The sequence below is a fragment of the Cyanistes caeruleus genome, chromosome 19 (genome assembly GCF_971803275.1).
Source record: "Cyanistes caeruleus chromosome 19, bCyaCae1.hap1.1, whole genome shotgun sequence".
NCBI classification, from domain to species: Eukaryota; Metazoa; Chordata; class Aves; order Passeriformes; family Paridae; genus Cyanistes; species Cyanistes caeruleus.
The window spans coordinates 9,848,976-9,862,732 of record NC_141719.1 but is presented as its reverse complement, the minus strand read 5'-3'; the positions used below and the strand labels follow the sequence as shown (position 1 = coordinate 9,862,732).

General features: G+C 45.8%; 1 long non-coding RNA gene across 2 annotated transcripts; it reads right to left on the bottom strand.

Annotated features, from left to right (window-relative positions):
* Positions 1-1,360: 1,360 nt before the first annotated feature.
* LOC147649833 (uncharacterized) lies at positions 1,361-13,427 on the bottom strand. 2 transcript variants are annotated; one of them, XR_015277967.1, is made up of 6 exons: positions 13,232-13,427; positions 11,138-13,167; positions 10,239-10,366; positions 9,876-10,125; positions 8,742-8,816; positions 1,361-2,880 (listed from the first exon to the last, which is right to left on the bottom strand). It is a non-coding gene; the product is annotated as an uncharacterized LOC147649833 (long non-coding RNA). The 2 variants fall into 2 exon arrangements; XR_015277968.1 differs by lacking the exons at positions 1,361-2,880; positions 13,232-13,427 and adding an exon at positions 8,138-8,172 and having other exon boundaries at positions 10,239-10,369; positions 11,138-13,153.
* Positions 13,428-13,757: the final 330 nt, after the last annotated feature.

Genomic DNA, 13,757 nt, shown 5'->3' with positions numbered 1-13,757 from the left:
CTCTCACACCTCATCTCTTCTGCCTGGAGCCAGCAGCCCCTGATTGTGGAGAGCTCATGGAAAAGTCCTGAAAACCCCAAATTGCTCTGCAGCCTCGGGAGTTTGTCCTGAGGGATAACCCAGAGCAGAGTCAGGGATGGTTTGGCTCGGAAGGGACCCGGAGGATCAGCTCGTTCCAGCCCCAAAATTGGGGTAAGGGACACATGGGCTGGTTTAGAAAACAAAAATGAAAGCACGGAGCAGTTTCCATGGCCCAAGGGCTGACAGCTCTTTGCAGATTGCAAGGCTGATAAAGTTCTTGGAGTGCGGAAAATTGGGACAGAGCTGTGGTGGAGGTGGGATTGTGCTGAGCCTGACACCGCTAAAACATCATTTCAACCATCTTCTCCTGACCTGCCATAGCTAAAACATCATTTCAACCATTTTCTCCTGAGCTTTCCAGAGCTAAAATATCATTTTATCCACCTTCTCCTGAGATTTCCAGAGCTGAAACATCATTTCATCCCCATTTTCCTGAGCTTTCCAGAGCTAAAATATCATTTCATCCCTCTTCTCCTGACCTGCCATAGCTAAAATATCATTTCAACCATCTTCTCCTGAGATTTCCAGAGGTGAAACATCATTTCATCCCCATTTTCCTGAGTTTTCCAGAGCTAAAAATCATTTCAGCCACATTCTCCTGACCTTGCCATACCTGAAACATCATTCTCCCCATTCTCCTGAACTTTCCAGAGCTAAAACATCATTTCATCTCTCTTCTCCTGAGCTTTCCAGAGCTAAAACATCATTTCAACCATCTTCTCCTGAGATTTCCAGAGCTGAAACATCATTTCATCCCCATTTTCCTGAGTTTTCCAGAGCTAAAATATCATTTCATCCCTCTTCTCCTGACCTGCCATAGCTAAAACATCATTTCAACCACCTTCTCCTGAGCTTTCCAGAGCTAAAACATCATTTCATCTCTCTTCTCCTGAGCTTTCCAGAGCTAAAATATCATTTCATCCCTCTTCTCCTGAGCTTTCCAGAGCTAAAATATCATTTCATCCCTCTTCTCCTGAGCTTTCCAGAGCTAAAATATCATTTCATCTCTCTTCTCCTGAGCAGCCACAGCTAAAACATCATCCTGAGATCTCCAGAGCTAATTCATGCCCATTCTCCTGACTTGCCACAGCTAAAATGTAATTTCTTGCCCATCCCAAAGAACTCCTGGACTAAGGGGGAGTTTTCCATGTACTAACAGGGCAACATCATCCTTTGACTGCTCTGCTGCTGGAACAAAATGCCCAAAAATACCCCATGGAGGAGAATTCACAGATCGGAGCTGAAAACAGAAACACCGTGAGCTGAGGGAACCCCTAAATAATAACAAATATTTTATTTACAGCTGCTGAACCCCTAAATAATAACAAATATTTTATTTACAGATGGTCAATGACCCCCAGATGTTTGGGAGCAGCCCCTTCCTCAGCAGATGAATGAAAATGCCAGAAATAATTCCTGGGAACTCCCAGATATGTCAGAGATTTCAGCAAAACCCGCTACTCCAAATGGCAAAACCCTTTTTTTGTTCCATGACATTTCACCCTCTCACTTTTACAGTCTCCTGGAAAACCAAATTATTTATTTATTGGTGGAGGAAAAAAAAAATAAAAAATTTTCAATTGAAAATATTATTTTCCCTGTGGTGGTTTCATTTCAAAACCCAGTTTGATTTTGAGTGTGTGGATATGAAATAATGCCTCGAAATGAAAACCTGTGTTTCATTTTGAAATGTCAGCCTGGGCAACATTTTCAATGCAGAGATGGGACTTTATTCCTATGTTTAAAAATATTAAAATAAGATTTCCCTGCTTCATTTTAAGCACTTCAATTTTTCATCACCTCGTTTCCCTCATTACTGACTCTTCCCTCCTCCCCTCCCCTCTGCTCATTCTTTTCTATGCAGAAAAAGGCACAAAATTGGCAAAAATGTGGTAAAAATAATTCCCATCCCTGTTCTATTTTTTTTTTTCTTTTCCAGACAGCATCATATTGAGTATTTTTTCCATTTATAAAAGAGTGACAAGTGGAGAAAAGGGAATAATTTAACTTTTTCCATGTTTTCTCACTTTTTCACTTTCTATTCTCCAGAATGATGAACTTTACATTGAAAAAAAATACAAGGGGTGAGAGAGGCATTCCTAAAATCAGGATATTTCCAGTTGGGATCTGAACAGGACCAGTCCCTATTCCCAGTTTTTCACCGGGTTTACTCCAGGAAATTTCCACTTTGGAGCTGGAATAAAACCAGTCCCTATTCCCAGATTTGCAGCAGGAAATTTCCAGTTTGGAGCTGGAATAAAACCAGTCCCTACTGCCAGTTTCCTCCAGGATATTTCCAGTTGGGATCTGAAGATAAGTGATCCCCACTCCCGGTTTCCACCCCCACACACAAATTGTGATGGAGGACACAAGTGTGGAGGAACTGGTGGCAATAAAATGAGATTTAACTGGAGCCTTGCCTTCACTTCCTGATGGAGAAGGGAAATCTCCCGGAGGACAAGGGAATTCCAGCTGGGAAATGTTTCAGGGGCCTTTTCAAGGAAAGAAGAGAGACCAGAAACCTCTGACAGGCACATCTGAGATGGGCAGAGCCACTTTCTCATCGAGGAGCGATGGGCAGAGTCTCCATTTCTGTCCCTTCACACGGCCCCTGAAAGCCAGCGGTGAATCCAGTGTCATTTGGGAAGAGAGAGAGCCGGGAGGGAAGGAATGTCAGACTCCAGATTGGTTTTCTCCCTCATAAATTCAGCCCTTCCACGCTCCTGTCCTTTGTTCAGCCCCTGCTCACAGGAATAAAGAGCTCTTTGCTCCTGGTGGGGCTGATTTTCCAGCCGGTTCCTAGAAAATAAACAGATTTTTGACTTTGCATAATTGATCTGCTGGGCTGGGAGCTGGTTTGGCACGGCAGGAGGAGCTGCCTTGGGGTTCACTTTGGGCTTTGCACAGGAATCAAACCCAGCTCCAAGCTGAGCCCAAGGCCAGGCTGGATGGGGCCTGAGAAGCCCAGTGTGGGTCCCATCCCAAACATTCCATGATTCCATGACTTTGTGAGCACAAAACTCTTTCACTCCTGGGGATCCATCACTCCTTGCAGGAAGCAACATTCCCAAACCCCATCCCAGCCATCCCTCTGTGCTGGAGAAGGCCAACAGAGCCTCCAGGCCTCAGCAGAGCATCTCCAGAGGGGAGAAACGGGGAATTCCAGGACAGGCTCAGGGATGGAATTCTCTGGGAAAAAACAGGGAAAGAAAATGAAAGGACCAACTCCAGGCTCTGAACTGGATGAAGAGGGGAGTGTTTCTGTTTTAATAATCATTAGTCCATGTGCAGATAGGACTCCAGGATCCATTTATTTTGGGAATTTGCCCCGGCCCAGGGCTCTGTCTGTCCCTCTGCCGGGGCCTTTTTGTTGCTGCTGACTCGGTTTAACCAACCTTGACACTAAAAGGCCAAAAATTAATCTTCCAAGGACAAGATGGCCAAGATTACTAAATTATGGCCTCTTCATTATCTTTAGGTACCTGCTCAGGACAGATGAATTGCCTTCAAGTCAGGGCAGAAAACCCTCCAGGGATCAAGCAAAGAATAATGTGCAAATACTGACTGAAAACACGAATGTGCACCAAAGGAAAAAAGGAAAAACTCACATCCCATTTCTTTTTCTCCCCCCACTCATTCTGCTTCCTTTATGTTCAGTGCTCGAGGGTGGAAGATGGAGACATTTATTAATTCTCCGTGCAGGAAAGCAAACAGTGATCTCCATCCTCTGGGACTCGGAGTCTGCTCTCAGCTGTCCCTGAGGAATCTTCCTGCCCTGCCTAATGGGCTCTGACCAGAGCAGATCCATTTAGGGGGGACCATATCATTTTCTAAAGCCTCATTTAGGTTCATACACAAAAAAAACATGGCCCTGTCACCATGAAGAGATTTCAACTCCTTCGAGCTCCTTTCGCTTTATTTCTCGTAGCTGATTTAAAATGCAGGGCTGGATTTAAGAAAGGAGAGGAGAGGGAAAGGAAGGAAGGAAAGGAAATAGCACAGGAGCTGATTTGCCAGAGCTGCATGAAATGATGGATTTTAAAAGTCCATTTTAAAGAAAGTGGGGGAACTTTTTTAGAACAAGTGCCTGCCATAAAAAAGGGAGAAGGGAAAAAGACATTATCTGGTCTGGTAGTTTTCAGGAAGTTGTGGTCCCAATTCCCTAAAAATAAAATTCCTCTATGATCATCACTTTGCTTATTACCTCTGTTAGAGAAGCACCCTGAAAACATCAGCAGAATTTGGGAGCCTATTGTAAAACCAGATTGTCCAGACCTGGTGATTGACTGAATCTGCAACGGGGTGTGAACACAAAAAATTCCCTCCAGAAGAGGCTCGGGAGCTCAGAGCTTGTTTTCAATCTCAGTTTCAGCTGAAAAACGCAAACGTGATCATTATTTGTGAACTCAAATAATGCCAGAAAGATTTGGTTTGGTTTTATGGAAAAGTTCAGCTGTGAAGAGCAAAATCCTGCTTTTGTTACGGTTTCGCCTCTCTCATTCCAGCTCCACATTGGAATAGAGAAGATGGCAGAAGAAAAGTGGCCAGGAATGATTTGCCAGAAGCAAGGAGAGCCCGTGACCCATCCTGGTGAACATGGAAGGGAATTTCCAGGTGGGAAATGTTCCTGGATGAAACTTCTCAGCCCAATCCAGTCCTGCTGGAAGCCACCACCAGACAGAGGAGGCTGCAGTGGGAGCTCATAAAATTAGAAAAGATTAAAAAGCATCTCAACAGCAGAACGAGATCTCCTCCCTCCTTATTCATGGAGGAGTCTCATGTTTAATATCCATGGATTTATTCCCGAGTTCCCTGTCCAGGACACCTCCCAGCTGCCAGCCTGGGCAGGAAAATCAGCCCATCTTTCTAGTAAAAGGCTGATTTTCTGGTAATGCCATTAAAGAGGATATTTTGGAACAATAAGTAATCTGTTCTCTGGGATATTTGCACACTGGAGCTCCTTTTCCCTTCCCTGATTTTTTTTTTCCTGAGGAAGAAAACTGAATTGCTGTAGATAATCTAAAGCTGACCTGGCTAATTTATGGTAGATAAAATGATTGGTGTGGAGCCCATCTCAGGGAGTTTTATCTTCTCTGGGGCAGAACTTTAACAGGTAAAATTTAGTGCAGCTCTGAAATCAGCAGAGCAAAGACACGCTCCTATAAATTTAAGGACACTGAAATATTCCACAATATTTCAAACTCTTTTGGAGCCTCCAGCAGAAAGGGATGGAGCTGATTTGGGGGCCTCTCTGAAATGATGGAATGACCCCAATTTGAGCTCCAAGATCCAGAGACCAGAATCAGGAATGATTTCCTTGGCCAGAGGAAGGAAAGCTCTGCTGTAGGATCTGGGATGGGACATCAGGGTCCTGTTTGTCCCCACATCAGCACCAAGGGATGTGGAATGAGGTGTCCCAACTCCTCTCTCCCACCCCAAAGTGGATGAGCACAATCTCATCATTAATTTGAGGGGCTGGAAGAAATGTGGATTTTATTTGTCTTGAAAATAACATTTATTTATGTGCTGCACTTCAAATGGACTTGAGGGTCTTGGAAGTCTTCTCCAACCTCAGAGATTCTATGAAATAGAATTTTAAAAAGACCTAATGGATCTCTTTACCTTAAATTCTTCTCTAAGCCCCAGCCTAAAACCTGGTTACCACACCAATGGGAATTCAACACAACATCATTCCATTTTTAAAGAGAGGACTTGTTGAGATCTCACATTTTTGTGGAAACATATCAACTCCGACAAAATCTTGTTTTCTTTTTAATAATTCCTTTAATAATGCAATCAAATAATTGTCTGCAGCCAAGAGGCTGCCGGGGTAGCCTTGAGCAGGTATTGATTTCCTGCAATCTTTGGAATTGTCAGCCTCAAGTTCCTCTCATGGAATCATCTGGGTTGGAGAAGAGCCCTGAGCTCGTCCCCTTGTCGAGCAGAGCCCCCAGTGTCACAAAGAGGGAGATCCAGGAGCTGTGGGAGTGATGAAACCTGCCCACCCCAATATCCTGTCACAGTGAGGAGACCCCGAAATTCAGCCTCAAATCCTCTGCATTTTATACTGGAGAAAATGTAAAGCTGGAGGAACTTCAACCTGTGTGTTCTCAAAGGCCCAGGTGAGATCAGAATTTGGGCAGTGAAGAAAGGCAAAGATGAGCTGGATAAGCTGTGGCAGTGTCAGAGGTGGATGATGCACCCAGAACTCTGCCTGGAAAGAGTTCCTGGGAATAAAAACCAAAAAAAAGGAGTGGAACTGGCTCTGATTTAGTGTGCAGGGAGCTGACAGCAGGGCCTGGTGCAGAGGGTGTTTTTCGTGGCTGCAATATCCTGTCACAGCTTTTGCAGAAGTGGAATTAAAAATCTTCCCTGCTTTGTGGTGAGGACAGACAGATGCTTTCCTGCTTTAATTCCTGAGTGGCCGGAACATGTTCGTTGACATTTCAGCTTGATGTTTTAATTGGCTGATTTGAATAAAACTCAGACAGGTTGTGTTGCTCCGTTTGATTTCGTGTCTCCCAGCCCAGCAGCCAACAAAAAGAAGACAGCAGGACAAGGAGGGGCACTGACTTTTCACCTCTCTGATTCTCTCTCTGTTTTGTTGAGCTCTTAATATATTTAAATTCATGCCTCGTTAAATTAGCCCTGAGTCCTGCAGGGGCTGAAGTCACACGCAGCAATCTAAAAAGAGGATGCCCAAAGTTGCTGCTAATTGTCCAGGAAAGTGCTTTCAAGATCTAAATTTTATTTTTTTATATTATTTTTGATATTATTTGATTTTTTTTTTTATTTTAGCTTTCTTTTTTTGATGAATTTGTTTCTTCCTCGCGTGCAGCTCTAAAGGTGAGCCCGGGATGGGGCACCCGGCACTTCCCAGGGGTTGTGCTACAACCCTGGACCACAGGGAGGTGTTTCTTGAGAGTTTTCCAAACTGGGAAGGTCAGGCTGGACCATTCCCAGCATCCCAAGGAGAAAGGGAAAGGCTCCCGTGGGAGCTGGGCACGTTCCTGTGTCTGCAGCACTTCCCAAAGGCTCCGGGGCTGCTCCAAAATCACTTTGAGCCAAGGAGAAAGGGAAGCTCTCAGGGAAGGAGTGTTGGAACATCCCTAAACTGGGAATTCGTGAGAATCAGCCAGCATTGGGGCAATTCTCTCTCCTTGTCAGAAGGATGAGGGGTCAGAGGGCCGGATGGAGTGAGGGGACCACAAGGAAAGGAAAAGCTCAGCACAAAGGCTGTGATCAAGCTGGGGCTTGTTCAGGACATGCCTAATGTTATTGGTTATTGATGTTATTGATGTTATTCAGGGCTCGTTCAGGACATGCCTAAAAACTCTCTGAAACCTGCAAGATTTGGAGCTGCTGAGAGCCACTCACTGCTTAATAAATTCTGACAAAACCACACCAGCCATTTCCCAGCCACTTTTATCCTAAATAAAGCTCTGTCTGCACTAATTAGTTTGGCATTTTTATCTCTCTGTACGTAAACGGGCACTATAAAATGAGGTGCAGATTGTGCTTTAAAGCAGATAAAGCTGAAGATCAGCGTCTGCAAAGCTCCCTGCTGGGTGTGGCTGTGGGGTTCAGTCCTGGGGAGGACCCCAGGGAGCTCAGGAAGGTGCTGGGTGTTCCAGGATTCCCGGAGGGGCTGAGTGGGAATGAGCTGGCTCATCCCAGGTTGGTGCTTGGGGTGCAAATCCCAGCCCGGAGCTGCCACAGCCCATTAGCAGAGCTGGGCATCCATCTCTGTCAGGGGCAGGTCAGGGCTCAGTGAGCCTGGAATCCGAATTCCTGCACCCTGGGATGCTCTGGGTGGGATGGAGGTCACAGCCAGGGCAGCCCTGGAGAAGCCCCAGCTTTGGATTCTTCTTCCCAAAAAGAGATTTCAGCCTACGGAGCCCCCAGGGTTTTGTTGCTCTGCTGGAACCCCCAAACTCTCCTGCTGCCCCTCTCCCAGCCCTCCACGTTCTCATTTCCACCCCACATCGTGTTTAGTCTGCCCGAAAATCCCCAGGAATAATCCAGCAATAATAAACCAAGAAATGCCTCAGCCTCATTGAGCAGAATTTTTTTGATCCATAGGTGGCTTTGCTGAAAAAAACAAAAAAAAAGTAAATCACAATAAAACTCTGAGGAGAATCAATATCCATGGACCAAATCCTGATCTGCTGCCATTTGTCACATTCCCATCGGAAATATTCAGTGATTACTCAGTCTAAACTCAGAATCTGGGCTGTAACTGTGCAAAAATGAGAAAAATTCCTCTGATACTCAGATATTTCCTATGGAATAGAGGCAAGTCCATAAGAAATGAGTCCTTCCTTCCCATCAATCATCTGACAAACTGAATTATTTCAGAGTTCTAAGACTGAGCTCCTGGAACACCAAAAATAAAACATCTTTTGGAAATTCTGAATTAAAGAATGGCTGAAATGAAAGAGCACCCAGAAGAAGTCAGGAGAAATTCTGGGCCCCGAGTGTAAATTCTTATTTTCACCTGGGAATTTTCATCCTGGCCTGGGCTGGAGCTGATGTCCCTGCTGGAATGTGACACCCCTCGGAGGGAGAAGTAGCCCAGGAAGGGAATTGTTTCTCTCTGGGATGGTTTGGGAGGAATCCGACCTCAGTCAGCTCTCAGAGGGTGAGTTGGTGCTCCTCACCTTCCAGCTGAGTCCCTCCAGCTCTTCCCAGGATCCATCCCTGGGGGTGTCCAAGGGATAAGCCAGTTCTTGGTGCTGAAATAACATTTTCCATTTTACCTTTGGTTCAAACAAGCAAGAAACACAACCAAAGCTACGATAATCAAAACTCCCCGTGCTAAACTTCATGATGAATTTCATTTTTGAGATGAATCTTATCTAGAAACCCTTCCTTTGCTCCCATTCCATTAAAAATTCACCCAGACAGGTACAAATCCTATTGATTTTAGGGAGAAAAGCTCCATGTGTGCCAGGGCCAGAATGGTGTGCTGCTATTTAGCAAAAGAGACTTATTTTCTCCACGTAGCAGAAAGGAAATTGTACTTTACTGTATTGTTTACCCTTCCCAGTACTTTAATTTTCCTTTTGTTTAATATTTCAGCAGAAACCATTTATCTTCTGGATGATCAAATAAACTGGGTGGTAAAAGAACGGATATTTAATTCATTGGGAGGGGGAGAATGGTATTAAAGGTGGACCAAAGGGATCTGATTTGGAAATGGAGGAATGTGTGATTTGCTACCTCACTCTTGCCTCAGTGCCCAAGGGTGGAAAAAAGGGGATTTTTTTTTCATCCCAAAGAAAGATTTGGGTTATTTTTTCCCAGCCCTGCAGTGCAGGGGGTGCAGCTCTGAAAGCTGATATTGGGCTGCTGGGAAAGAGCCAAAAAAAGATCAGGGATATCAGGATTTGGAGATTGTGGGTATCAGGATGGGAATTTAGGGTTATCAGGATTGGGAGATCAGGGCTGTCAGGATTGGGAGATCAGGGCTGTCAGGATTTGGAGATCAGGGATATCAGGATGAGAATTTAGAGGTTATCAGGATTTGGAGATCAGGGATATCAGGATGGGAATTTCAGGGTTATCAGGATATGGAGATCAGGGATATCAGGATGGGAATTTCAGGGGTATCAGGATTTGGAGATCAGGGATATCAGGATGGGGATTTAGGGTTATCAGGATTGGGAGATCAGGGATATCAGGATGGGAATTTCAGGGTTATCAGGATTTGGAGATCAGGGATATCAGGATGGGAATTTAGGGTTATCAGGATTTGGAGATCAGGGATATAAGGATAGGAGTTTCAGGGTTACCATCATGAGGAGCTCGTTAGGAGAGAAGGGATGAGGTTCAAGCGCTGCGAGGTTCCAGCATCAAGAGCAAAAGGTGCTGCCTGAACAGGGGAAGTTTTCCTTCAGCCTTCCACGATCTCAATCCAGGTTTTTCCATGGCTCCAGAGGGATTTTCTGGGTGGAACACCAAGCTGAAGCTGTGGCTCTGTGGCTGACGAGCTTCTCTACCAGTTTAAAGCAGAAGTAAGTCTGTCAGGACTTAAAAAACCGCCTGGAAATGGGAAATTTAAGAGGAGTTTCCCCATTTAAGCTTTTTTCTGGCAAGCAGAAAGGCAGGATTCACTTCTCTCCCCACCAAAAAGCTCATGGGGTGCAAATACTTACCTTTTTCTTCTTTTTCTTTTCCCTACTCAGCCTTTTTCTGAGAGGTACTTAAATAGAAAGTGCTGATGTTCCCTGTGACAGCACAAATTTGTGTCAGGGTGTTCATCATCCTCCCTTTCATCATTTTCCTGCTTTTTTTTAGAGAGAAAATGGAAATTTGATACTTAAGTGGCACCTCTTTGATTACAAACACACAAAACCCAAAACTTTATCCCTTTCATATCTGTTCAGGCTTTTCCTGGCAGGCACAGAATTTGTGTAGCACCGTCACCAGGAAAAAAGATAAATTATAAAGATTAAAGTCCTTATTTCATCCCCATCTCTTTCTGCAGCAGATTGCTGAAATAAAACTCATTAAGGAATCTGCTGTGGGTATCAAAGCTCCTTTTAAAACACTTTTTCTTTTGCACTGATCTGAATTTTTTGATTTTGAGGAAGGATTAAGCAAATTAAGAACAGGAAAGTGTAACAACACGAGGCCTTTGAGGAACAGCCTTAATTTTTCCAGCATATCTCACCTAACCACAGGAATATTTTTTCCTGTGAAGGAGCATTTAAATATTTATTTGAAAACGGTGAAGTGCCTTCCTATAAAGACACAAATCATTGTTTGGGTTGGCAGGCCCGAGAGCAAATAAAATACCTAAATGTGGTTCAGATATTGCCATTTATTATTTTTTTATGAGAAAAAAAAAAGTTACCCTGAAAGAAGCTCTCGAAATATGTGATTATTTTTGGGAGCAGACTATGGGTAAAAAACCCACTGTTGCTATATCAAATTTTGGAGAATAAGAGATAAACCTGACCAGAACTCATGGATCTATGTAGGTTTAATGCTGGATATAGAAGGTTTTAATTCTTTTCTAAATGTTACAGACTCAGAGCCTGGTGTTTCTTACGTTACAGTTTCAGTGGTTGAAGTTTTGGGGTTTCATTCATTCATTCTGTTGTACTTTCAGTTTAGAAAATCTGATTTTCTGCGTGAAACCTCTGGAGTTTAATAAGGAAGTTGAGCTCCCATCATCTTCTTGATGAAGGTTTTATGGCAGGGATCTGCCCTGAAATAAATGAGGCCCACCCAGGGTCATTGTGCCACGAGCCTTTAATTAAGAGTTTTTTCATTGAATGATAAAAATCTGTTTGGAATAAAAAGAAGGAAAAAATTTACAAGCACATTGTAATTAATTGTAATTAATTAATATTAAATTTGATAATTTTAATGCCTGATGTGGAAATAAAATGTGATGTCCACAGTGAATACAAAGATTAGGACAGGAAAAAAAAGGAAAAAGAATCCTGGCCATGATTGATGAGGGAGAATTTGTTGACTTGAGCTGGTTCTTCTCAGAGGGGAGGGAGCAAACCAAGGAATTTCTAACCCAGAGCTTTAAAGCAGGACATTCAAACAGACATTGGCTTCAAATATACAACACGCACACACACAAATAATTTAAAAAAAGGTTAATTTGTTTTCATCTGCTGGTTCCAGTCAGAGAGGTGACATTTGTTTTTCCCTCTTGCACCAGTTCAGGGCGGTGATACGCCCCATATGGCACCAGCTTTACTGCCAGATGTTTGCCAGAGGTTTTTCCCTGCCCATTCCCATTCCCATTCCCATTCCCATTCCCATTCCCATTCCCATTCCCATTCCCATTCCCAGCTGTTTATTTGAGAGGGCCTTTCCAGCCCCGTGGCATCCTCATAGCCCTGGGGGCTGACTGCGGCTTCCAGAGCAGCTCAGGATTTCCCTGGATTCTTTGAGAGATCCACATTTAACAGAGGAGCAAATGCTCACATGAAAAAGAGAGGAATTATTTCTGGTTTTGGTGGTGTTTGCTGGCCAGGCCAGAGGGGACATGGCACTGATGCCTCAGGGTTTCATCTTTTGTATTTCCCATCTATTTGTGATCCTGCAGCTCTTCAGTGGATAACTCCAAACTCCACACACAGTGCCAGCTGCTGCTTCCCCATTGGGCTCAGACACAGCAATTCCTCTCCAGGCCTGGCAATCAAGGACACCTCACTCAGGCCCCGAGAGATGCAAACAAAAGGGAGTTGGGGGCAGCAAACTTGGGGGAAATGACTTCATTCCCTGGAGCTGGAATTGGAAGATGAACCCCCAGGATGGAAATGGACCCAGCTTATAAAAGTGTGAAAGCTGTGAGCCCTCATCCATTTTGGGTGGGCTTCATCTGCCCGAAATGTCCCTGAAGGCCCTTCCATAAACAGAACTGCTTTTTATTCCCTTAACTTTGCCTGGTTTTTAGGTAGCCCAAAAAGCATCAGCAGAAATGGAATAATTGAGCTGGTGGTGCTTCCCCTGGACAAATAACTCAAGGCCTGGGCTGCCCCAGGAAAGGGATTTGTGTCTCTGAGCCCGGATCCTGAGGGAGAACGTGGCCACTGGGGATCCTGGGCTGCTTGGTGTGGGCAGGGACCCCAAAGGCCGCCCATGGGCAGGGTCAGCTCTGGCAGACCGGGGGGATCCCAGCACAGCCCCGAGGCTCCCCGGGAGCTGTGGGATGTCCTGAGGGGGCTGTGGACACTCAGGGATCCCAGTACAGCCCAGCACAGCCCCGAGGCTCCCCCGGAGCTGCAGGATGTCCTGAGGGGGCTGTGGGTGCTCAGGGATCCCAGCACAGCCCTGAGGCTCCCCAGGAGCTGCGGGATATCCTGAGGGGGCTGTGGGTGCTCAGGGATCCCAGCACAGCCCCGAGGCTCCCCAGGAGCTGCGGGATATCCTGAGGGGGCTGTGGGTGCTCAGGGATCCCAGCACAGCCCTGAGGCTCCCCGGGAGCTGCGGGATATCCTGAGGGGGCTGTGGGTGCTCAGGGCCCGGGGGATCCCAGCCCAGCACAGCCCTGAGGCTCCCCGGGAGCTGCGGGATATCCTGAGGGGGCTGTGGGTGCTCAGGGATCCCAGCACAGCCCTGAGGCTCCCCAGGAGCTGCGGGATGTCCTGAGGGGGCTGTGGGTGCTCAGGGATCCCAGCACAGCCCCGAGGCTCCCCGGGAGCTGCGGGATGTCCTGAGGGGGCTGTGGGCAATCAGGGCCCGGGGGATCCCAGCCCAGCACAGCCCCGAGGCTCCCCGGGAGCTGCGGGATGTCCTGAGGGGGCTGTGGACACTCAGGGCCCGGGGGATCCCAGCCCAGCACAGCCCCGAGGCTCCCCGGGAGCTGCGGGATGTCCTGAGGGGGCTGTGGACACTCAGGGCCCGGGTGGCCCCGGAGGGACCCAGCTCTGCTCAGGACAATGGTGCAAAGCCCAGCCTGGCCCTGGGCAGGCCTGGCTCTGTCACTCTCCATTAGTCCCTCTGTACAATTGCTCAACTGCCCCTTGATTGCTTTGTGTTTTCTCGTAATTCCCAGTCTTAATTCCACCAATAGCCAGAAAACTTCCTATCATGCCAGTCACAGAGACAATTATGTAAGAACTTTTTTTTTTTTTCCTTTATTTTTTTGTGTTTTGTTTTGTTCTCCCTCTCTTTCTATTCCAGTTTAGAGAAAACAAAGAGCCCCA